This window comes from Scyliorhinus torazame, chromosome 17, assembly GCF_047496885.1.
Source record: "Scyliorhinus torazame isolate Kashiwa2021f chromosome 17, sScyTor2.1, whole genome shotgun sequence".
Lineage (NCBI taxonomy): Eukaryota > Metazoa > Chordata > Chondrichthyes > Carcharhiniformes > Scyliorhinidae > Scyliorhinus > Scyliorhinus torazame.
The window spans coordinates 92,342,491-92,366,631 of NC_092723.1; the positions used below are offsets into that span (position 1 = coordinate 92,342,491).

The window sequence follows — 24,141 nt, forward strand, 5'->3', positions numbered from 1 at the left end:
GGTCAGTGTGGTAATGGTCACTCTGGGGTAATGGTCACTCTGGGGAAATGGTCACTGTCTGGTAATGGTCACTCTGGGGAAATGGTCACCCTCGGAAGCAGTCACTCTGTGGTAATGGTCACTTGGGGAAATGGTCACTGTGTGGTAATGGTCACTCGAGGGAAACGGTCAGTGTATGGTAATGGTCACTCTGGGGAACAGCCACTGTGTGTTAATGGTCACTCTGGGGAAACAGCCACTGTGTGGTAATGGTCACTCTGGGAAAATGGTTACTGTGTGGTAATGGTCACTCTGGGGCAATGGTCACTGTGTGGTAATGGTCACTCTGGGGAAACAGTCACTGTGTGGTAATGGTCACTCTGGGGAAACAGTCACTGTGTGGTAATGGTCACTCTGGGGAAACAGTCACTGTGTGGTAAAGGTCACTCTGGTGAAACAGTCACTGTGTGGTAATGGTCACTCTGGGAAAATGGTTACTGTGTGGTAATGGTCACTCTGGGGCAATGGTCACTGTGTGGTAATGGTCACTCTGGGAAAATGCTCACTGTGTGGTAATGGTCACTCTGGGGAAACAGTCACTGTGTGGTAATGGTCACCCTGGGGAAATGGTTACGGTGTAGTACTGGCCACAATGGGGAAACAGTCACTGTGTGGTAATGGTCCCTCTGGGGAAGCAGTCACTGTGTGTTAATGGTCATTTTGTGGAAAAAGCCACTGTGTGGTAGTGGTCACTCTGGGGAAACAGTCACTGTGTGTTAATGGTCACTCTGGTGAAATTGTCACTCTGTGGTAATGGTCACTTGGGGGAAATGGTCACTGTGTAGGCACAGTCACTCTTGGGAAATACCCGCAGTGTGGTAATGGTCACTCTGGGGAAATGGTCACCCTGGGAAGCAGTCACTCTGTGGTAAGAGACACTTGGGGAAATGGTCACTGAGTGGTAATGGTAACTCTGGGGAAATGGCCACTGTATGGTAATGGTCACTCTGGGGAACAGCCACTGTGTAATAATGGTCACTCTGGAGAAATGGTCACTCTGGCAAGCAGTCACTGTGTGGTAATGGTCACTCTGGGGAAACATCCACTGTGTGTTAATGGTCACTCTGGGGAAACAGCCACTGTGTAGTAATGGCCACTCTGGGGAAAGAACCACTGTGTGTAATGGTCACTCTGGGAAAATGTTCACTCTGGGAAGCAGTCACTGCGTGGTAATGGTCACTCTAGGGAAACAGTCACTGTGTTGTAATGGTACTCTGGGGAAACAGCCACTGTGAGTTAATGGTCACTCTGGGGAAACAGCCACTGTTGGAAATGGTCACTCTGGGGAAACAGCCACTGTGTGGTAATGGTCACTCTGGGGAAACAGTCACCATGTGGTAATGGTCACTCTGGGGGAACAGCCACTGTGTGGAAATGGTCACACTGGGGAAATGGTCATTCTGGGAAGCAGTCACTGTGTGGTAATGGTTACTTTGGGGAAATGGTCACTGTGTGGTAATGGTCACTCTGGGGTAATGGTCACTCTGGGGAAATGGTCACTGTGTGGTAATAGTCACTCTGGGGAAATGGACACTGTGTGGTAACGGTCACTCTGGGGAAATGGTCACTGTATGGTAATGGTCACTCTGGGGAACAGCCACTGTGTGGTAATGGTCACTCTGGGGAACCAGCCACTGTGTGTTAATGGTCACTCTGGGGAAACAGCCACTGTGTGGTAATAGTCACTCTGTGGAAACAACCACTGTGTGTAATGATCACTCTGGTGAAACAGCCACTGTGTTGTAATGGTCACTCCAGGGTAATGGTCACTCTGTGAAGCAGTCACTGCGTGGTAATGGTACTCTGCGGAAACAGCCACTGTGTGGTAATGGTTAGTCTGGGGAAACAGCCACTGTGTGATAATGGTCACTCTGCAGAAACAGCCACTGTGCGGTAATGGTCACTCTGGGTAAACAGTCACTGTGTGGCAATAGTCACTGTTTGGTAATGGTCACTCTGGGAAATGGTCATTGTGTGGTAATGGTCACTCTGTGGAAAGTCTCTGTGTGGTAATGGTCACTCTGGGGAAAGTCACTGTGTGGTCATGGTCATTCTGGGCAAACAGCCACTGTGTTGTAATGGTCACTCTGGGGAAATGGTCACTGTGTGGTAATGGTCACACTGGGGTAATGGTCACTCTGGGGAAATGGTCACTGTGTGGTAATGGTCACTCTGGGAAAATGTTCACTCTGGGAAGCAGTCACTGTGTGTTAATGGTCACTCTGGGGAAATGGTCACTGTGTGGTAATGGTACTCTGGGGAAACAGCCACTGTGTGGTAATGGTCAGTCTGGGGAAACAGCCACTGTGTGGTAATGGTCACTCTGGGGAAACAGCCACTGTGTGGTAATGGTCACTCTGGGGAAACAGTCATTGTGTGGCAATGGTCACTGTGTGGTAATGGTCACTCTGGGAAAACGGTCATTGTGTGGTAATGGTCACTCTGGGGAAAGTCACTGTGTGGTATTGGTCACTCTGGGGAAAGTCACTGTGTGGTCATGGTGACTCTGGGGAAACAGCCACTGTGTGGTAATGGTCACTCTGGGGAAACAGTCATTGTGTGGCAATGGTCACTGTGTGGTAATGGTCACTCTGGGGAAATGGTCACTGTGTGGTAATGGTCACTCTGGGGTAATGGTCACTCTGGGGAAATAATCACCGTGTGGGCACAGTCACTCTTGGGAAACAGCCGCAGTGTGGTAATGGTCAATTGGGGAAATGGTCACTGTATGGTAATGGTCACTCTGGGGAACAGCCACTGTGTGTTAATGGTCACTCTGTGGAAACAGCCACTGTGTGGTAATGGTCTCTCTGGAGAATTGGTCACTCTGGCAAGCAGTCACTGTGCTGTAATGGTCACTCTGGGGAAACAGCCACTGTGTGTTAATGGTCACTCTGGGGAAACAGCCACTGTGTGGTCATGGTCACTCTGGGGAAACAATCACTGTGTGCAATGGTCACTCTGGGAAAATGTTCACTCTGTGAAGCAGTCACTGTGTGTTAATGGTCACTCTGGGGAAACTGTCACCGTGAGGTAATGGTCACTCTGGGGAAACAACCACTGTATGGTAATAGTCACTCTGGTGAAACAGCCACTGTGTGGTAATGGTCACTCTGGGGAAACAGTTACTGTATGGTAATGGTCACTCTGGGAAAATGTTCACTCTGGGAAGCAGTCACTGTGTGTTAATGGTCACTCTGGGGAATCGAAACTGTGTGGTAATGGTCACTTGGGGAAATGGTCACTGTGTGGTAATGGTCACTCTGGGGAAATAATCACCGTGTGGGCACAGTCACTCTTGGGTAATAGCCGCAGTGTGGTAATGGTCACTTGGGGAAATGGTCACTGTATGGTAATGGTCACTCTGGGGAGCAGCCACTGTGTGTTAATGGTCACTCTGTGGAAACAGCCACTGTGTTGTAATGGTCACTCTGGAGAAATGGTCACTCTGGCAAGCAGTCACTGTGTGTTAATGGTCACTCTGGGGAAACTGTCACCGTGTGGTAATGGTCACTCTGGGGAAACAGCCGCTGTGTGGTAATAGTCACTCTGGGGAAACAGCCACTGTGTTGTAATAGTCACTCTGGTGAAACAGCCACTGTGTGGTAATGGTCACTCTGGGGAAACAGTTACTGTATGGTAATGGTCACTCTGGGAAAATGTTCACTCTGGGAAGCAGTCACTGTGTGTTAATGGTCACTCTGGGGAATCGAAACTGTGTGGTAATGGTCACTTGGGGAAATGGTCACTGTGTGGTAATGGTTACTCTGGGGAACAGCCACTGTGTGTTAATGGTCACTCTGTGGAAACAGCCACTGTGTTGTAATGGTCACTCTGGAGAAATGGTCACTCTGGTGATGGGAAATGTTCAGAATGGAGTACAGTCACAAGTGGAGTACCACAAGGATCTGTTCTGGGGCCGTTGCTGTTTGTCATTTTTATTAATGACCTAGAGGAAGGTGCAGAAGGGTGGGTGAGTAAATTTGCAGATGATACTAAAGTCGGTGGTGTTGTCGATAGTGTGGAAGGATGTAGCAGATTACAGAGGGATATAGATAAGCTGCAGAGCTGGGCCGAGAGGTGGCAAATGGAGTTTAATGTAGAGAAGTGTGAGGTGATTCACTTTGGAAGGAATAACAGGAATGCGGAATATTTGGCTAATGGTAAAGTTCTTGAAAGTGTGGATGAGCAGAGGGATCTAGGTGTCCATGTACATAGATCCCTGAAAGTTGCCACCCAGGTTGATAGGGTTGTGAAGAAGGCCTATGGAGTGTTGGCCTTTATTGGTAGAGGGATTGAGTTCCGGAGTCGGGAGGTCATGTTGCAGCTGTACAGAACTCTGGTACGGCCGCATTTGGAGTATTGCGTACAGTTCTGGTCACCGCATTATAGGAAGGACGTGGAGGCTTTGGAGCGGGTGCAGAGGAGATTTACCAGGATGTTGCCTGGTATGGAGGGAAAATCTTATGAGGAAAGGCTGATGGACTTGAGGTTGTTTTCGTTGGAGAGAAGAAGGTTAAGAGGAGACTTAATAGAGGCATACAAAATGATCAGGGGGTTGGATAGGGTGGACAGTGAGAGCCTTCTCCCGCGGATGGATATGGCTGGCACGAGGGGACATAACTTTAAACTGAGGGGTAATAGATATAGGACAGAGGTCAGAGGTAGGTTCTTTACGCAAAGAGTAGTGAGGCCGTGGAATGCCCTACCTGCTACAGTGGTGAACTCGCCAACATTGAGGGCATTTAAAAGTTTATTGGATAAACATATGGATGATAATGGCATAGTGTAGGTTGGATGGCTTTTGTTTCGGTGCAACATCGTGGGCCGAAGGGCCTGTACTGCGCTGTATTGTTCTATGTTCTATGTTCTATGAAACAGTCACTGTGTGGTTATAGTCACTCTGGGGAAACAGCCACTTTGTGGTAATAGTCACTCTGGGGAAACAGGCACTGTGTGGTAATGGTCACTCTGGGGAAACAGTCACTATGTGGTAATGGTCACTCTGGGGAAACAGTTACTGTATGGTAATGGTCACTCAGGTAAAATGGTTACTCTGGGAAGCAGTCACTGTGTGGTAATAGTTACTTTGGGTAATTCGTCACTCTGTGGTAATGGTCACTTGGGGAAATGGTCACTGTGTGGTAATGGTCACTCTGGGGAAACAGTTACTGTATGGTAATGGTCACTCTGGGAAAATGCTCACTCTGGGAAGCAGTCACTGTGTGTTAATGGTCACTCTGGGGAAACTGTCACCGTGTGGTAATGGTCACTTTGGGGAAACTACCACTGTGTTGTAATGGTCACTCTGGGGAAACAGTCACTTTGTGGTAATGGTCACTCTGGGGAAATGGTCATTCTGGGAAGTAGTCACTGTGTGTTAATGGCCACTCTGGGGAAACAGCCACTGTGTAGTAATGGCCACTCTGGTGAAAGAACCACTGTGTGCAATGGTCACTCTGGGAAAATGTTCACTCTGGGAAGCAGTCACTGCGTGGTAATGGTCACTCTAGGGAAACAGTCACTGTGTTGTAATGGTACTCTGGGGAAACAGCCACTGTGTGGTAATGGTCTCTCTGGGGAAACAGCCACTGTGTGGAAATGGTCACTCTGGGGAAACAGCCACTGTGTGGTAATGGTCACTCTGGGAAAACAGTCACCGTGTGGTAATGGTCACTCTGGGGGAACAGCCACTGTGTGGTAATGGTCACACTGGGGAAATGGTCATTCTGGGAAGCAGTCACTGTGTGGTAATGGTTACTTTGGGGAAATCGTCACTGTGTGGTAATGGTCACTTGGGGAAATCGTCACTGTGTGGTAATTGTCACTCTTGGGAAATAATCACTGTGTGGGCACCGTCACTCTTGGGAAACAGCCACTGTGTTGTAATGGTCAATCTGAGGAAATGGTCACTGTGTGGTAATGGTCACTCTAGGGTAATGGTCACTCTGGGGAAATGGTCACTGTGTGGTAATGGTCACTGTGTGGTAATGGTCACTCTGGGGAAATGGACACTGTGTGGTAATGGTCACTCTGGGGAACAGCCACTGTGTGGTAATTTTCACTCTGGGGAAACAGCCACTGTGTGTTAATGGTCACTCTGGGGAAACAGCCACTGTGTGGTAATGGTCACTCTGGGGAAACAACCACTGTGTGTAATGATCACTCTGGGGAAACAGCCACTGTGTTGTAATGGTCACTCTGGGGTAATGGTCACTCTGGGAAGCAGTCACTGCGTGGTAATGGTCACACTAGGGAAACAGTCACTGTGTGGTAATGGTACTCTGGGGAAATGGTCACCCTCGGAAGCAGTCACTCTGTGGTAATGGTCACTTGGGGAAATGGTCACTGTGTGGTAATGGTCACTCGGGGGTAACGGTCACTGTATGGTAATGGTCACTCTGGGGAACAGCCACTGTGTGTTAATGGTCACTCTGGGGAAACAGCCACTGTGTGGTAATGGTCACTCTGGGGAAACAACCACTGTGTGGTAATAGTCACTCTGGGGAAACAGCCACTTTGTGGTAATAGTCACTCTGGGGAAACAGGCACTGTGTGGTAATGGTCACTCTGGGGAAACAATCACTATGTGGTAATGGTCACTCTGGGGAAACAGTTACTGTATGGTAATGGTCACTCAGGTAAAATGGTCACTCTGGGAAGCAGTCACTGTGTGGTAATAGTTACTTTGGGTAATTCGTCACTCTATGGTAATGGTCACTTGGGGAAATGGTCACTGTGTGGTAATGGTCACTCTGGGGAAACAGTTACTGTATGGTAATGGTCACTCTGGGAAAATGTTCACTCTGGGAAGCAGTCACTGTGTGTTAATGGTCACTCTGGGGAAACTGTCACCGTGTGGTAATGGTCACTTTGGGGAAACTACCACTGTGTTGTAATGGTCACTCTGGGGAAACAGCCACTGTGTGGTAATAGTCACTCTGGGGAAACAGCCACTTTGTGGTAATAGTCACTCTGGGGAAACAGGCACTGTGTGGTAATGGTCACTCTGGGGAAACAGTCACTATGTGGTAATGGTCACTCTGGGGAAACAGTTACTGTATGGTAATGGTCACTCAGGTAAAATGGTCACTCTGGGAAGCAGTCACTGTGTGGTAATAGTTACTTTGGGTAATTCGTCACTCTATGGTAATGGTCACTTGGGGAAATGGTCACTGTGTGGTAATGGTCACTCTGGGGAAACAGTTACTGTATGGTAATGGTCACTCTGGGAAAATGTTCACTCTGGGAAGCAGTCACTGTGTGTTAATGGTCACTCTGGGGAAACTGTCACCGTGTGGTAATGGCCACTCTGGTGAAAGAACCACTGTGTGTAATGGTCACTCTGGGAAAATGTTCACTCTGGGAAGCAGTCACTGCGTGGTAATGGTCACTCTACGGAAACAGTCACTGTGTTGTAATGGTACTCTGGGGAAACAGCCACTGTGTGGTAATGGTCACTCTGGGGAAACAGCCACTGTGTGGAAATGGTCACTCTGGGGAAACAGCCACTGTGTGGTAATGGTCACTCTGGGGAAAGTCACCGTGTGGTAATGGTCACTCTGGGGAAACAGCCGCTGTGTGGTAATGGTCACACTGGGGAAATGGTCATTCTGGGAAGCAGTCACTGTGTGGTAATGGTTACTTTGGGGAAATCGTCACTGTGTGGTAATGGTCACTTGGGGAAATCGTCACTGTGTGGTAATTGTCACTCTTGGGAAATAATCACTGTGTGGGCACAGTCACTCTTGGGAAACAGCCACTGTGTTGTAATGGTCAATCTGAGGAAATGGTCACTGTGTGGTAATGGTCACTCTGGGGAAATGGTCACTGTGTGGTAATGGTCACTCTGGGGAAATGGACACTGTGTGGTAATGGTCACTCTGGGGAACAGCCACTGTGTGGTAATTTTCACTCTGGGGAAACAGCCACTGTGTGTTAATGGTCACTCTGGGGAAACAGCCACTGTGTGGTCATGGTCACTCTGGGGAAACAACCACTGTGTGTAATGATCACTCTGGGGAAACAGCCACTGTGTTGTAATGGTCACTCTGGGGTAATGGTCACCCTGGGAAGCAGTCACTGCGTGGTAATGGTCACACTAGGGAAACAGTCACTGTGTGGTAATGGTACTCTGGGGAAACAGCCACTGCGTGGTAATGGTCACTCTGGGGAAACAGCCACTGTGTGGTAATGGTCACTCTGGGGAAACAGTTACTGTATGGTAATGGTCACTCTGGGGAAACAGCCACTGATTGGTAATAGTCACTCTGGGGAAACAGCCACTGTGTGGTAATGGTCACTCTGGGGAAACAGTTACTGTATGGTAATGGTCGCTCTGGGAAAATGTTCACTCTGGGAAGCTGTCACTGTGTTGTAATGGTCACTCTGGGGAAACAGTCACTGTGTGGTAATGGTCACTGTGGGGTAATGGTCACTCTGGGGAAACGGTCAGTGTGGTAATGTTCACTCTGGGGAAACAGCCACTGTGTGGTAATGGTCACTCTGGGGAAACAGTCACTGTGTGGTCATGGTCACTATGTTATTCATCTGTTGTTTTGTATATAGTTAACCCACAGATAATGTTAATAAATTGTTTTTTGCTTTAGCTACAAGTGATCTTGTAATATAAATCAGGCCATTCGACAAGAACATTACATGGTACCATGGCTGTACGGTATTAAACACTGAGAAAGTACTGCCATGAAATCCACAGAGATTTGAAGATTTTGCAGACTGCCAGAATTAACTACATGGAGTCGTTGACGCCACCAGTGAGTCTCAGATTTCATGGTAATGTGGACAGCAACTGACGTGTGTTTAAACTTTAATCTGTTTCTTACTGCAGTAACTTTAGGAGATCAATCAGATTCATGCAAGGTAGCGATGCTCCGAACAGTGGCAGGGCCTAAAGCAATTGTTGTATTTAATGCGTTCAAATTGGTAAACAATGAAGATAGCAAAACATTTTAACAAAGTAATTTGAAGATTTGATGCACATAGCACCCCCAGAAAGAATTAATTTTATGAACGCTATGAGCTTAGAGCACGTTTACAGAAGACAGGGTAGTCCATAGATCATTTCATCATTGATTTAAACTTAAAAGCTAAACCCTGTAATTTTTCTGCGGTGGAATCTTACAGGATTCGGGACCAGATTGTGTTTGATGTGAATTAAAATAAGCTGAGGGAACCGTTGCTAAGGGAATTGGAGCTGTCTTTGGAATAAACAGTTATGATTTGTCAGGCTCATGAGCTGGCAGAACAGCATTCTAAAATGTTTCTCAGTAATGGGGGCGTCTTCTTGGAGGAAAGCTGCCACCTGCAAAGGACCATGGGAATTGTGGTCAACTTGGACACAGACTCTGTGTATTGTGCAAAGAAGCCAGACCTGACCAAAACCTGCACCCATTAAAAGTCAATCACCATTTCCCCCAGGACAATAGAACTCAAATCGAGGAACTGCAACAGTAGCAGACTAACCGGCCAAGTTCAAGGACCCACGATCGCTACCTGAAGGACGAGCCCAGCCGAGACGAACCTGACGACTTCCAACCAACCCACGTGGACACAGATAAAGGCCTTATCTCCCGCACAGAACCGGTCACCCCAAAGTTAAGTAAAAGTCATCTTAGTTATTAGGTCGAGTTTAGTGCATAGCCGCGTGAATCATTGCATATAGAAATAAGTCGTGTTTGTTAATAAACTGTCTTTGAACTAATATACTGGTTGTGTGGGCATTTGGTCAATATAAGAAACAGCTTGTGGTTCACATAGAAATAAAGAATTCAACACTACGTGGTACAATTTAAGTTTGTTATGGACAAACAAATAGACAAGTTTTTTTAAAAAGGCTTTGGATTGGGGGAGAGCGGATTTTAGTAAAATAAGACAGAATCTGGCCATGGTAGGCTGGAAAGAGTTACTTGTGAGGAAATCTACAGAAGAGCAGTCGTGGGGGGGGGGCATTCAAAAAAATAAATGGGGACGGTATAAGCCCAACATATTTCCACTAGGATAATAGGAAGGAGTAACAAGCCCAGAGAATCATGGATGACTAGAAACATTTACAATGAGAAGGAAAAGAGAGGCTTCTAGCAAGTACAAGCAGAGCAAATCAACGGAGGCAATAGTGGAGTAAAGTAGTGCAGGATGGAGTTTATGAAAGCAATTAGCAGAGCAAAGAGGGGATATGAGAAAGCTCTGGCTGGTAAAAGTAGGGAAAATCCCAAGTTATTCTATAAGTATATCAATGGGAAGAGGGTAACCAGTGTTGGACCTCCATCTTTATTAATAACCTGATGACTTGAGTACGTTTTGTGTATTGGACAAATGACCACACAACCAGTATATTAGTTCAATTATTGTTTATTAGACATAGGATTGGTTCTATAATTAATAATCTACACGCTACTATGCATTAAATTATACCTAACAGTTTAAATTACCTTTACTTAATTTTCAAGTGACCGGCTCTGTGCAGGTTAGATAAGGCCTTTATCTGGCGGCTGGAAGTTGTCAGGTACGTCTGGGCTGAGGTTCGTCCTTCTGGTAGCGATCCCGGGTCCTTGAACTTGGCTGGTCGATATGCTGCAGTTGGTGGGGCAGAGGCCGGTCCCAAAAGAGAGCGAGCGCTGGTCACGCAGTTCCTTTTATCCTCTGATCTTTTGCGCTCTTTTGGGTGGTCCAAACTCAGGATCCAATGAATCGATAGGGTTTTGATCACCCTAATCAATTCTGGCCAATTAGGACCGGTACCTTGATAGCTGGGCGGGTCCTGGTTGTTATTGTCCAAGGCATGTATGCACATCCAAATAAGGTGAACAGGCGCCCCCGAGTCTGTTACTATTGTTATGTTTCAATCTGAGTCCCATTGTCCTGGGGAGATCGGTGATTGACCTTTAGCAGGTCAAATTTCTGTCGGTCTGGTTTCCTTTGCACAATACACACGAGCTGTGTATCGTCTGTGTCCCAATCTGACCACAATTCCCATTATCATTTGCGGGCGGCCATTTTAGATGGCCACACCAGGTAAAAAGTATGGCCCATTACGGGGAAATCTGTGGGTGGAGCCAGTAGGGTGTTGAACGGATGCTTCACATCTGTCTTTTCCCAGGAGAATGAGGAGGTAGGTATGGAACTCATGGAGAGATTGTGAGCTTCTTGAGAAAATTGTCATAGAGAGTGATAATGTATTGGAGGTGTTGGCAGGCTCAAAAATGGACAAATCTCCAGGTCCGGATGAATTGTGTCCCAAGTTGCTGTGGGAGGAGATTGCAGGGGCTCTGACCCAAATATTTAATTCCTCTCTGGCCACAGGGGAGGTGCCAGAGGACTGGAAAACAACTAATGTGGTTCCACTATTTAAGAAAGGTTGTAGAGATAAGCTAGGGTACTTATCAGTGAGTCTCACATCAGTGGTTGGGAAACTTGGAGAAAATTCTGAAGGAGAGAATCTATCTCCATTTAGAGGCAAGGTTTGATCAGGAATAGAGGGAGGTCATGCCTAAAACATTTGATTGAATTTTTGAGCACGTAACCAGGTCTGTAGCGGAGGGTTGTGCAGTTGATGAAGTTTACATGAATTTCCGCAAAACCTTTGACAATGTCCCACATGGGAGACTTATAAAGAAGGCAAATGCACATGGGATCCAGGGTAACTTGATAAGGTGAATTCAAAATTGGCTCAGCCAATCTTGGACAAAGGATGATGACCAATGGCTGCCTTAGTGTCTGGAAGCCAGTGTCCAGTGGCATACCACAGGTATCTATACTGGGTCCCCTAATGTTTGGCATTTATATAAATGACATGGATGACTATATGGGGCATAGGATCAGTAAGTTTATAGGTGATACAAAGATTGGCCGGGTGGTTTACAGTGTGGTTGAGTAGTTTGGGTTACAGATAGATATGGATGGGATGGTCAAATGGGCAGTAAAGTGGCAGATGGTATTTAATCCTGAAAAGTGTGAGGTTGATACACTTTGGAAGGAGTAATGTGACAAGGAAGTGTTCAATGACTGGCATGACACTGGGAAGTTCCAAGAGACAAAGTGACCTTGGCATGTTTGTCTGTAGATCTCGGACAGCAGGGCAGGTTAATAGAGTGGTGAAAACACATATGGGATACATGTCTTTATCAATCGAGGCATAGATTACAAAAGCAGGGAGCTCATGTTGGAGTTGTATAGAACTTTGGTGAGGCCACAGCTGGCGTAGTGTGTGCAATTCTGACCACCTCATTATAGGAAGGATGTGATTGCACTGGACGGGGTGCTGAGGTGATTCACCAGGATGCTGCCTGACATGGAACACTTAAGTTAGGAAGAGAGGATGGGGACGGCATGGTAGTACAGTGCTTAGCACTGCTGCCTCATGATGCTGAGGAGTCGGGTTAGATCACGGCTCCGGGTCACTGTCAGTATGGAGTTTGCAAATTCTACACATGCCTGCATGGGTCTCACCTCCACAACCCAAAGATGTGCAAGGTAGGTGGATTGGCCATGCTAAATTTTCAACAGTGCTACACCACTGCGACAACTGCTACACAAAAATCATGGGTGCCAACAGATCCATCCCCCGACCGCACTTTGGAAAAATCAGACCATAAGACGGTGCTCCTTCTCCCGGCATACAAGCAGAAACTTAAGCAGGAGAATCCAGTTAAGAAGGTCATGCAGTGTTGGTCCAAGGCAATAAAGAGCTCCTCCGTGACTGCTTAGAATGCATAGACTGATCCATATTTAAAAACTCAGCGACCAACCTAAATGAATATGCCACCACCATCACAGACTTCATCAGCAAGCGTGTAGAAGATTACATGCCAAAGAAAGTAGCACAGCAGGCCGCCTCAGACCTGGCCATCAGTAGGGAGTCAATCTCCCGATTAAGCCAGAGAATACAGCAGGATATAGATGTGCTGCAAAATTGGACGGGGAAATGTCAGATGGAATTTAACCCAAACAAATGCGAGGTGATGCATTTTGGTAGATCCAATTCAGGTGGGAGCTATAAAATAAACAGCAGGACCATCAGGAGCAATGACACACAGAGAGATCTGGACATGCAGGTCCTTAAAAGTGGCAGCACTGGTGGAAATGGTGGTAAAGAAAGCATATGGCATGCTTGCCTTCATCGGATGGGGTATCGTGTATAAAAGCTCGCAAATTATGTCAAAGTTAGATAGAACGTTGGTTAGGCGATATTTGGAATACTGTGTCCAATTCTGGTCACCACACTACCAGAAAGATGCGGAGGCTTTGGAGAGAGTACAGAAAAGGCTTACCAGGATGTTGCCTGGTATTGAGGATATTAGCTATGAGGAGAGATTGATTAAATTGGGATTGTTCTCCCTAGAAATACGGAGGCGGAGGGGCGACCTGATAGAAGTTTATAAAATTATGAGAAGTATAAGGGTGAACAGTTGGAGGTTTTTTCCCCAGGGCAGAAATGCCAATTCCAAGGGGGACAAGTTCAAGGTGAGGGGGAGTAGGTTCAGTGGAGATGTGCGGGGGAAGTTTTTTTTTACACAGAGGGTGGTGGTGGCCTGGAATGCACTGTCAAGTGAAGTGGTTGAGGCAGATACATTAGCGACCTTTAAGACTTATCTGGATAGATACTTGAATAGACGGGGTATAGGATACAGGCGGTTGGTCTAGATAGGCTACGTGATCGGCGCAGGCTTGGAGGGCCGAATGGCATGTTCCAGTGCTAATAGAATTATTTTTTAAAAATATATTTTTATTCTCTTCCTTTTTGACATTATTCATGCTTACAACAACATGTTTACAATAATTAACAATAATAACAAATACAATGGCAATCCCCGAGCCAACAATCCCCTCATCCCACCCACCCTCAAACAGCTCCCAACATTTTGAATACAAAACACCAATGAAAAAGAATCATCATCAATTCACACATTCCATCCCCCAACCCCCCCATATGTTCGATGCCATCCAATTCATGAAAATGCATGATGAACAAGGCCCATGAGTTGTAGAACCCTTCCACCCTCCCCCTCAACTCCAACTTTACTTTCTCGAGTGTTAAGAACTCCAGCAGGTACCCCCGCCACGCAGAGTCACAGGGCCAAGACGCCGACCTCCACCCCAACAAAATCCACCTTCGGGCAATCAGCGAGGCAAGGGCTAAGACATCAGCCTCCAACCGCGGCCGATCCGACACCCCGAATATGGCTTCTAGGGAACCTGATTCGAGTCTCACGTGCACCACCTTTGAGATTACTCTAAAGACCTCCCTCCAATACCCTCCAGTTTTGGGTAGGACCAAAACATATAAACGTGATTTTCGGGTACTCCCCCTCCCCACAGCGTTCACAAACATCCTCCAGCCCTCAAAAAGTCGGCTAAACTTCGTCCTTGTGAGGTAAGCCTGACAAACCACCTTCAACTGTATCAGCCCCAACCTCGCGCATGAGGTTGATGCATTCACCCTCCTTAGCACCTCACACCACAACCTCTCCTCCATGCCCTCCTCCAACTTCCTCAGTGATACCTTATCGTCTCCCAGAATAACCCCATAAATCGTCAACACTCCAATCCTCCTGCCATCAGTATCAACAGTGTGGGGGCCGGTGCAAATGGAAAGCTCTGTACCTCATTCCTGGCACAATTTCATACCTGCATATACCTAAACATCTCCCCTCGAATTGGCATTTCCCTTGGCCCCGCCCACATCTTAAAGTGCTGGCGCAGCTGCCTCCAGATCTTGAGGGTCGCCACTCCAACGGTCTCCCTGAGTATTTCCCTGGGGTCATCGGGAGCGGTGCTGTTGCTAACGCTCTCAACCCCGACCCCTTGCATAGGCTCTCCTCCATTCTAACCCACTGGAAGTCCCCCCCCCCCCCTTTAACCCAGCCCCGCACCTTCTCAGCATTTGTCGCCCAGGAATAATACGATAAATTTGGGAGACCCAACCCAGACTGCCGTCCTCTCTGCAAAAAGATCATCTTTTCTGCTTCCCTAAAAAAGTCTTTGATAAAACTGAAAAATGAACAAAAACAGCGGCAATATATTCATCTTAACTGCCTGCATCCAACCTGCCAGCGATAGAGGAAGACAATCCCATCTTGCCAAATCCGCTTTCACCCTCCGCACCAAACTGGTGATGTTATATCTACGGAGCTTCCCCCAATCTTGTGCCACCTGCACCCCCAGGTATCTAAAGTGGGTTACCACCCTACGGAATGGCAGCCTCTCCCACCCCCAACTGGGACACCGCAAAATATTCACCTTTGTCCAAATTTAGTTTATATCCCGAGAAAGACCCAAACACTCGAAGCAGCTCCAATATACCACCCATCGACGTACTTGGATCCGACACATACAATAGCAAGTCGTTTGCGTACAAAGATACCCTCCCGCCACACTATCCCCCTTCACACCCCCGAAACTCTCAACGCGATGGCCAAAGGCTCGATCGCAAGTGCAAACAATAAGGGGGACATAGGACACCCCTGCCTGGCCCCTCGATGTACAGCAAAATACTCAGAATTCACATTATTCGTGCAGACACTCGCCATCGGCTCCCTGTAAAGTAATTGTACCCAATCCACAAATCGCAGCCCAATCCCAAACCGCCATCAAATACCTCTACTCTATCCGGTCAAACGCCTTCCCGCCATCCAGCGCCACTCCTACCTCTGTCTCCCTCCCCTCCGTCGGTGCCATAACTACATTCAGAATCCTCCGAATGTTTGAAAAAAGCTGTCTCCCTCTTGCAAACCCCGTCTAATCTACCAGTATCACCGCGGGGGGCACTCCTCCAACCTATTCGCCAACACATTTGCATCTACATTCAAGAGTGATATGGGCCTATACGAGCCACATTCCGTCAGATCCTTATCCTTCTTGAGCAACAAGGAGATCGATGCCTGCCTCCAAGTCCCTATCGCCTCCTCAAACATCTCCACCATCAGCGGCGCCAGCTTATCCCCAAATTCTTTATAGTACTGCACCGGAAACTTACCCGACCCTGCTACCTTCCCCGGCTGCATCTTCCCAATCACATCTTTTATCTCCTGCCCCCCTATCACCCCCTCCAATGTGGTCCTATCCTCCTCCCCCAACCTCGGATATTCCCAACCATCCAGGAATTCCTGCATTCCCCGATCTTCCCCCGGTGGTTCCAACCTATACAAGCTCTCATAAACTGTTAAATCTCATCATGAGCCACCACCAACTTTCCCTGTCCCATCCCAAACCTGAACAATTTCCCTCCCCGCTGCATCCCTCCGAAGGTGCCTCCCAGCATGCCTTCTCTCCATACTCTCCCCTTGCCCGCCTCAATTTGCGCACCACCTTCCTTGTGGCGAGCCGGTCAAAACTCATCGGCAACTGCTTCCTCTTTTCCAACAGTGTTGGATCCACATCCTCTGCATATCTTCGGTCCATAAGACCATGAAAAGCAGAATTAGGCCACTCGGCCACCAGGGCTATCGAGTCTGTTCGGCCAGTCAACCATGGCTGATATTTTCTCAGCCCCATTCTCCTGCCTTCTCCCATAACCCCTGATCCCCTTCTATTCTCCTGCCTTCTCCCCATAACCCCTGATCCCCTTCTACTTCCAACATCTCATCTATTAACCTTTGCCGCTCAACCCTCTCCTCGTTATCCACTTTTGCCTTAAATGATATCACCTCCCCCCTCACCACTGCCTTCAAAGCTTCCCATACTACGAGATCTCACACGTACAATTAAACCGCACATATTCCTCAATCACTTTTCCAATCTTATTACAAAAGCCTCGGTCTCCCAACAGCCCCACATCCAATCTCCACCCCCGCCTCTGGAATATTCCCTTCCCCAACACCATATCAACCCAATGTGGTGCATGGTCCGATATCTCAATTGCCGAATATTCTGACACCTTGATCCTAGCCAACAGTGACTTCCCCACAAAAAAATCTATCCGCAAATAGGCCTTATGAACTGAAGAGAAGAAAAAATACTCCCACTCCCCCGGGTGCAAGAACCTCGAAGGGTCCACACCTCCCATTTCCACTATTAGCCCAGTCAACACCTTCGCTCCCCCTATCTGGGTAAGTGATCGCGGTCGTGAACTGTCCAATTTTGGCTCCTGCACCATGTCCCAGTCTCCACCCACTGTCAATTAATGTAAATCCAAGTCGGGGATGGCACCACACACCTGCATCATACCAGTTGGGACCATACATGCTTACCAACGCCACCAACACCCTCCAATGCCCTTGCCACTATTACATACCTCCCTGATCTGCCACAACTTTCTCCATTTGGAACCTCTCTTTTATTCACGAGGAACGCCCTACTATCAAAACCCGAGTGTAAACACCTGGCTAACCCAGCCCTTTTTAAGCCTCACCTGATCCTTCACCCTCAGGTGAGTCCCAGAGGAGCTCAGGCCTTTCACCTGGAGCAGGACCAGCCTCCTCTATTTGGGAGTCCATCAGTGCTTGTCTGAGGAATCATGGCCGGCTAACTGGCAAGAGCTGGAGACCAAGGTCACCACTCGCTTGAGACGCTGGACAGGACTGCTCCGAGTGCTGTCTTACAGGGGTCCAGTTCTCATCATAAACTAGCTGATAGCCTCCATGTTGTGGTAACGGCTGGTCACTTTGACCCCTCCCCATTACTTTGTCACAAAGCTCCAGAGAATGCTTGTAGAGTTCTTCTGGGACAAGAGACTGCACTGGGTCACTGCGGAGGTTCTGAGTCTCCCGCTTATGGAGGGCGGCCAGGTGCTGGTGTGCCTTCTCACCCAGGTGGCGTCTCATATCTAATGTTTTCAAGTTTTCGTTGATCTTTGTTATGTTTGGGCAGGAGCGGCCCTTTTTGGCTTTGTCCCCAAGTTTGTTTCCTTTCTTCTATTTTGTTGGTGGACCTCAAAAGAGTGGCCAATCCACCTGACCTGTATATATTTGGATTGTGGAAGGAATCCGGAGGAAAGCAATGCAGACATGGGAAGAACGTACAACCTCCAGTCACCTGGGTCCCTGACACTTTGAGGCAATAGTGGTAACCACTGTGCCAATATGCCGCTCATGAAAAACCTCAGCTGGTATGGGAACTGAACCCACTGTTGCCCTCGCCAACTGAATTAAACCTGCCCAAATTTAATGAGAATTCTGACAGTCCCGGTGATTTTTAAACCAACTCGAACTGTTTGTTCACGCTGGCCTCCTGGCCCAACCTTGCTGCCATTCCCTTTTGCCCGGGATTGGTTGCCATGGTGATACCATTCTCTCCAACTCCAGCTGGACAATCATCCAAGCTCAATGTTAGCACCTTCTCTCTCCTGCGGTACGCTCTGGATTTGTTACCATCGCAATCTCCCTGTTTGAGTCGCATCCGGATTTCAGCCTGTTTGAAGGGGTGACCCACAATTCCAAAGAAATGGTCCTAACCCGGAAGTGACCCTTGCGGGGTCTGACCCGGATGTTGGGGTCAGGATGAGCTGCGTTTCGGGGGCTTGGCCGCAGGAGCAGGATTTTGTGCTGAGTTTCCAGCGCTCATTCTTCACCATGAGGCGGATGGACTGCCTGCCGCTGGCGGTGAGAGAGGGGGGGGGGGAGGGGAGGGGGGGGGGGAGGGGAGGGAGGGAGGGGGGGGGGGGAGGGGAGGGGAGGAGTGAGAGAGGGGAGGGGAGGGGAGGAGTGAGAGAGGGGAGGGGAGGGGAGGAGTGAGAGAGGGGAGGGGAGGGGAGGAGTGAGAGAGGGGAGGGGAGGGGAGGAGTGAGAGAGGGGGAGGGGAGGGGAGGAGTGAGAGAGGGGAGGGGGGGAGGAGTGAGAGAGGGGAGGGGGGAGGAGTGAGAGAGGGGAGGGGGGGAGGAGTGAGAGAGGGGAGGGGGGGAGGAGTGAGAGAGGGGAGGGGGGGAGGAGTGAGAGAGGGGAGGGGGGGAGGAGTGAGAGAGGGGAGGGGGGGAGGAGTGAGAGAGGGGAGGGGGGGAGGAGTGAGAGAGGGGAGGGGGGGGAGGAGTGAGAGAGGGGAGGGGGGGAGGAGTGAGAGAGGGAGGGGGGGGGAGGAGTGAGAGAGGGGAGGGGGGGGGAGGAGTGAGAGAGGGGAGGGGGGGGGAGGGGAGGGGGGGGGAGGGGAGGAGTGAGAGAGGGGAGGGGGGGAGGGGAGGAGTGAGAGAGGGGAGGGGGGAGGAGTGAGAGAGGGGAGGGGGGGGGAGTGAGAGAGGGGAGGGAGGGGGGGGGAGTGAGAGAGGGGAGGGGAGGGGGGGGAGTGAGAGAGGGGAGGGGAGGGGGGGGGAGTGAGAGAGGGGAGGGGAGGGGGGGGGGAGTGAGAGAGGGGAGGGAGGGGGGGGGGAGTGAGAGAGGGGAGGGGAGGGGGGGGGGAGTGAGAGAGGGGAGGGGAGGGGGGGGGGAGTGAGAGAGGGGAGGGGAGGGGGGGGGGAGTGAGAGAGGGGAGGGAGGGGGGGGGGAGTGAGAGAGGGGAGGGGAGGGGGGGGGGAGTGAGAGAGGGGAGGGAGGGGGGGGGAGTGAGAGAGGGGAGGGGAGGGGGGGGGGAGGGAGGGAGGGAGGGGAGGGGAGGGGGGGGGGAGTGAGAGAGGGGAGGGGAGGGGGGGGGGAGTGAGGGAGGGGAGGGAGGGGGGAGGGGGGGGGAGGGAGGGAGGGGGGGGGGGAGGAGGGAGGGGGAGGGGGGGGGAGGGAGGGAGGGGGGAGGGGGGGGGGAGGGAGGGAGGGGGGAGGGGGAGGGGGAGGGGGGGGAGGGAGGGAGGGGGGGGGGGGAGGGAGGGAGGGGGGAGGGGGGGGGAGGGAGGGAGGGGGGAGGGGGGGGAGGGAGGGAGGGGGGAGGGGGGGGAGGGAGGGAGGGGGGAGGGGGGGGGAGGGAGGGAGGGGGGAGGGGGGGGAGGGAGGGAGGGGGGAGGGGGGGGGAGGGAGGGAGGGAGGGGGGGGGGAGGGAGAGGGGGGGGAGGGAGGGAGGGGAGGGAGGGGGGAGGGGGGGGGGGGAGGGGGGGGGGGAGGGGAGGGGGGGAGGGGAGGGGGGGGGGGAGGGAGGGGGGGAGGGAGGGGGGGGGAGGGAGGGGGGGAGGGGGGAGGGGGGGGGAGGGGGGAGGGGAGGGGGGGGGGGAGGGGGGGGGAGGGAGGAGGGGGAGGGGGAGGGGGGGAGGGGGGAGGGGAGGGGGGGAGGGGAGGGGGGGGGGAGTGAGGAGGGGAGGGGGGGGGGAGTGGGGGAGGGGGGGGGAGTGAGGGAGGGGAGGGGGGGGAGTGAGGGAGGGGAGGGGGGGGGGAGTGAGGGAGGGGAGGGGGGGGGAGTGAGGGAGGGGAGGGGGGGGGGAGTGAGGGAGGGGAGGGGGGGGGGAGTGAGAGAGGGGAGGGGGGGGGAGTGAGAGAGGGGGGGGGGGGGAGTGAGAGAGGGGAGGGGGGGGGAGTGAGAGAGGGGAGGGGGGGGAGTGAGAGAGGGGAGGGGGGGGAGTGAGAGAGGGGAGGGGGGGGGAGTGAGAGAGGGGAGGGGGAGGGGGGGAGGGAGTGAGAGAGGGGAGGGGGGGGGAGTGAGAGAGGGGAGGGGGGGGGGAGTGAGAGAGGGGAGGGGGGGGAGGTGAGAGAGGGAGGGGGGGAGTGAGAGAGGGGAGGGGGAAGGGGGGGGGAGGGAGTGAGAGAGGGGAGGGGGGGAGTGAGAGAGGGGGGAAGGGGGGGGAGTGAGAGAGGGGAGGGGGGGGGGAGTGAGAGAGGGGAGGGGGGGGAGTGAGAGAGGGGAGGGGGGGGAGTGAGAGAGGGGAGGGGGGGGAGTGAGAGAGGGGAGGGGGGGGAGTGAGAGAGGGGAGGGGGGGGAGTGAGAGAGGGGAGGGGGAGGGAGTGAGAGAGGGGAGGGGGAGGGGGGGGGAGGGAGTGAGAGAGGGGAGGGGGGGGAGTGAGAGAGGGGGGAAGGGGGGGGAGTGAGAGAGGGGAGGGGGGGGAGTGAGAGAGGGGAGGGGGGGAGTGAGAGAGGGGAGGGGGGGGAGTGAGAGAGGGGAGGGGGGGAGTGAGAGAGGGGAGGGGGGGGGAGGGGAGGGGAGTGAGAGTGGGGGGGGAGGGAGTGAGAGGGGCGGGGAGGGAGTGAGGGGGGGGAGGGAGTGAGAGAGGGGAGGGGGGGGAGTGAGAGAGGGGAGGGGAGGGGGGAGTGAGAGAGGGGAGGGGGGGGGAGTGAGAGAGGGGAGGGGGGGGGAGTGAGAGAGGGGAGGGGGGGGGGAGTGAGAGAGGGGAGGGGGGGGAGTGAGAGAGGGGAGGGGGGGGGGAGTGAGAGAGGGGTGGGGGGGGAGTGAGAGAGGGGTGGGGGGGGGAGTGAGAGAGGGGTGGGGGGGGAGTGAGAGAGGGGTGGGGGGGGAGTGAGAGAGGGGAGGGGGGGGAGAAGTGAGAGAGGGGGGGGAAGGGAGGGGGGGGGAAGGGAGGGGGGGGGAAGGAGAGGGGGGCGGGGAGTGGTGGGGGGGGGGAGTGGGGGGGGGGGGAGTGGTGGGGGGGAGTGGTGGGGGGGGTGGGGAGGGAGTGGGGGGGGAAGAGGGGGGTGGGGGTGGGGGGGGAAGGGGAGAGTGGGAGTGGGGGAAGAGTGGGGGGGGAAGAGTGGGAAGAGTGGGGGGGGGAGTGGGGGTGGGGGGGGGAAGGGGAGGGTGGGGGTGGGGGGGAGGGAGTGGGGGAAGAGTGGGGGGGGAAGAGTCGGAAGAGTGGGGGGGGGAAAGAGTGGGGGGGGGAAAGAGTGGGGGGGGGAAAGAGTGGGGGGGAAGAGTGGGGGGGGAGGGGGAAGAGTGGGGGGGGAGTGGGAGTGGTGGGGGGTGGGAGTGGGGGGGGGTGGGGAAGAGTGGGGGGGGGAAGAGTGGGGGGGGGAGTGGGAGTGGTGGGGGGTGGGAGTGGGGGGGGGGTGGGAGAGTGGGGGGGGGAGAGTAGTGGGGGGGGGGGAGAGTGGGGGGGGGAGAGTGGGGGGGGGAGAGTGGGGGGGGGGGAGAGAGTGGGGGGGGGGGGGAGAGAGTGGGGGGGGGGGGGAGAGAGTGGGGGGGAGAGAGGGGGGGGGGGAGAGAGGGGGGGGGGGGAGAGAGGGGGGGGGAGAGTGGGGGGGGGGAGAGTGGGGGGGGGGGGGGGAGAGTGGGGGGTGGGGGGGGGGGGAGAGTGGGTGGGGGGGGGGCGAAGGGTGGGGGGGGGGGCGAAGAGTGGGGGGGGGGGAAAGAGTGGGGGGGTGGGAGGGTGGGGGGGGGAGGGTGGGGGGTGGGGGGGGGGAGAGTGGGGGGGGGGTGGGGGGGGGGGTGGGGGGGGGAGAGAGTGGGGGGGGGGAGGGTGGGTGAGAGTGGGGGGGGGGAGAGTGGGGGGGGGAGAGTGGGGGGGGGGAGAGTGGGGGGGGGGAGAGTGGGGGGGGGGGGAGAGTGGGGGGGGGGGAGAGTGGGGGGGGGGAGAGTGGGGGGGGGGGAGTGGGGGGGGGGGAGAGTGGGGGGGGAGAGTGGGGGTGGGGGGGGGGAGAGAGAGTGGGGGGGGGGGAGAGTGGGGGGTGGGGGGGGGGAGAGTGGGGGGGGGAGGAGAGTGGGGGGGGGAGAGAGAGTGGGGGGGGGAGAGTGGGGGGGGGGGAGAGTGGGGGGGGGGGAGAGTGGGGTGGGGGGGGGGAGGGTGGGGGGGGGGAGAGTGGGGTGGGGGGGGGGAGGGTGGGGGGGGGGAGAGTGGGGTGGGGGGGGGAGAGTGGGGTGGGGGGGGGAGAGTGGGGTGGGGGGGGGAGAGTGGGGTGGGGGGGGAGAGAGTGGGGTGGGGGGGGAGAGAGTGGGGTGGGGGGGGGGAGAGAGTGGGGTGGGGGGGGGGAGAGAGTGGGTGGGGGGGGGAGAGAGTGGGGTGGGGGGGGGGAGAGAGTGGGGGGGGGGGGGAGAGAGTGGGGGGGGGAAAGAGTGGGGGGGGGAGGGGAAAGAGTGGGGGTGGGGGGGGGAAGAGTGGGGGTGGGGGGGGGGAAGAGTGGGGGGGGGGAGAGTGGTGGGGGGGGGAGAGTGGGGGGGGGGAGGGAGAGTGGGGGGGGGAGAGTGGGGGGGGGGAGAGTGGGGGGTGGGGGGGGGGGAAGAGAGAGTGGAGGGGGGAGAGAGAGTGGGGGGGGGAGAGTGGGGGGTGGGGGGGAGAGAGAGTGGGGGGGGGGGAGAGAGTGAGGGGGGGGAGAGAGAGAGTGGGGGGGGAAGAGTGGGGGGGGGGAGAGTGGGGTGGGGGGGGGGAAAGAGTGGGGGGGGGAAAGAGTGGGGGGGGAGGGGGAAGAGTGGGGGGGGGGGAAGAGTGGGGGAAGAGTGGGGGGGGGAGAGGGGGGGGGGGGAGAGTGGGGGGGGGGAGAGTGGGGGGGGGGGGAGAGTGGGGGGGGGGGAGAGTGGGGGGGGGGGGAGAGTGGGGGGGGGGGGAGAGTGGGGGGGGGGGAGAGTGGGGGGGGGGGGAGAGTGGGGGGGGGGAGAGTGGGGGGGGGGGAGAGTGGGGGGGGGGGGGGAGAGTGGGGGGGGGGGGAGAGTGGGGGGGGGGGGGAGAGTGGGGGGGGGGGAGAGTGGGGGGGGGGAGAGTGGGGGGGGGAGAGTGGGGGGGGGAGAGTGGGGGGTGGGGGGGGGAGAGAGAGTGGGGGGGGGGGAAGAGTGGGGGGGGTGAGAGAGAGAGTGGGGGGGGGAGAGAGAGAGTGGGGGGGGGGGGAAGAGTGGGGGGGGGGGAAGAGTGGGGGGGGGAAGAGTGGGGGGGGGGAGAGAGAGAGTGGGGGGGGGGAAGAGTGGGGGGGGAAGAGTGGGGGGGGGAAGAGTGGGGGGGGGGAGAGAGAGTGGGGGGGAGAGGGGGGGGGAGAGAGTGGGGGGGAGAGAGTGGGGGGGGGGGAGAGAGTGGGGGGGGGGGAGAGAGAGAGTGGGGGGGGGGAGAGAGTGGGGGGGGGGAGAGAGGGGGGGGGGAGAGAGAGGGGGGGGGGGAGAAGAGTGGGGGGGGGAAAGAGTGGGGGGGGGGAAAGAGTGGGGGGGGGGAGGGGAAAGAGTGGGGGGGGAGAGTGGGGGGGGGAGAGTGGGGTGGGGGGGAGAGTGGGGGGGGGAGTGGGGTGGGGGGGGGGGGAGAGTGGGGGGGAAGAGTGGGGGGGGGAAAGAGTGGGGGGGGGAGGGGAAAGAGTGAGAGAGGGGAGGGGGGGGAGTGAGAGAGGGGAGGGGGGGGA

The 24,141-nt window shown here is 54.5% G+C and overlaps 1 long non-coding RNA gene across 2 annotated transcripts in view; it reads right to left on the bottom strand.

The window, feature by feature from the left end:
* Positions 1-18,597, bottom strand: part of LOC140393999 (uncharacterized) — a 120,591-nt gene extending 101,994 nt beyond the window's left edge. The window contains exon 1 of one of the 2 annotated variants that reach the window (XR_011935802.1): positions 18,328-18,597. This is a non-coding gene — a long non-coding RNA (uncharacterized lncRNA). The other variant, XR_011935803.1, reaches the window with a different exon arrangement.
* Between the last annotated feature and the right edge of the window lie 5,544 nt (positions 18,598-24,141).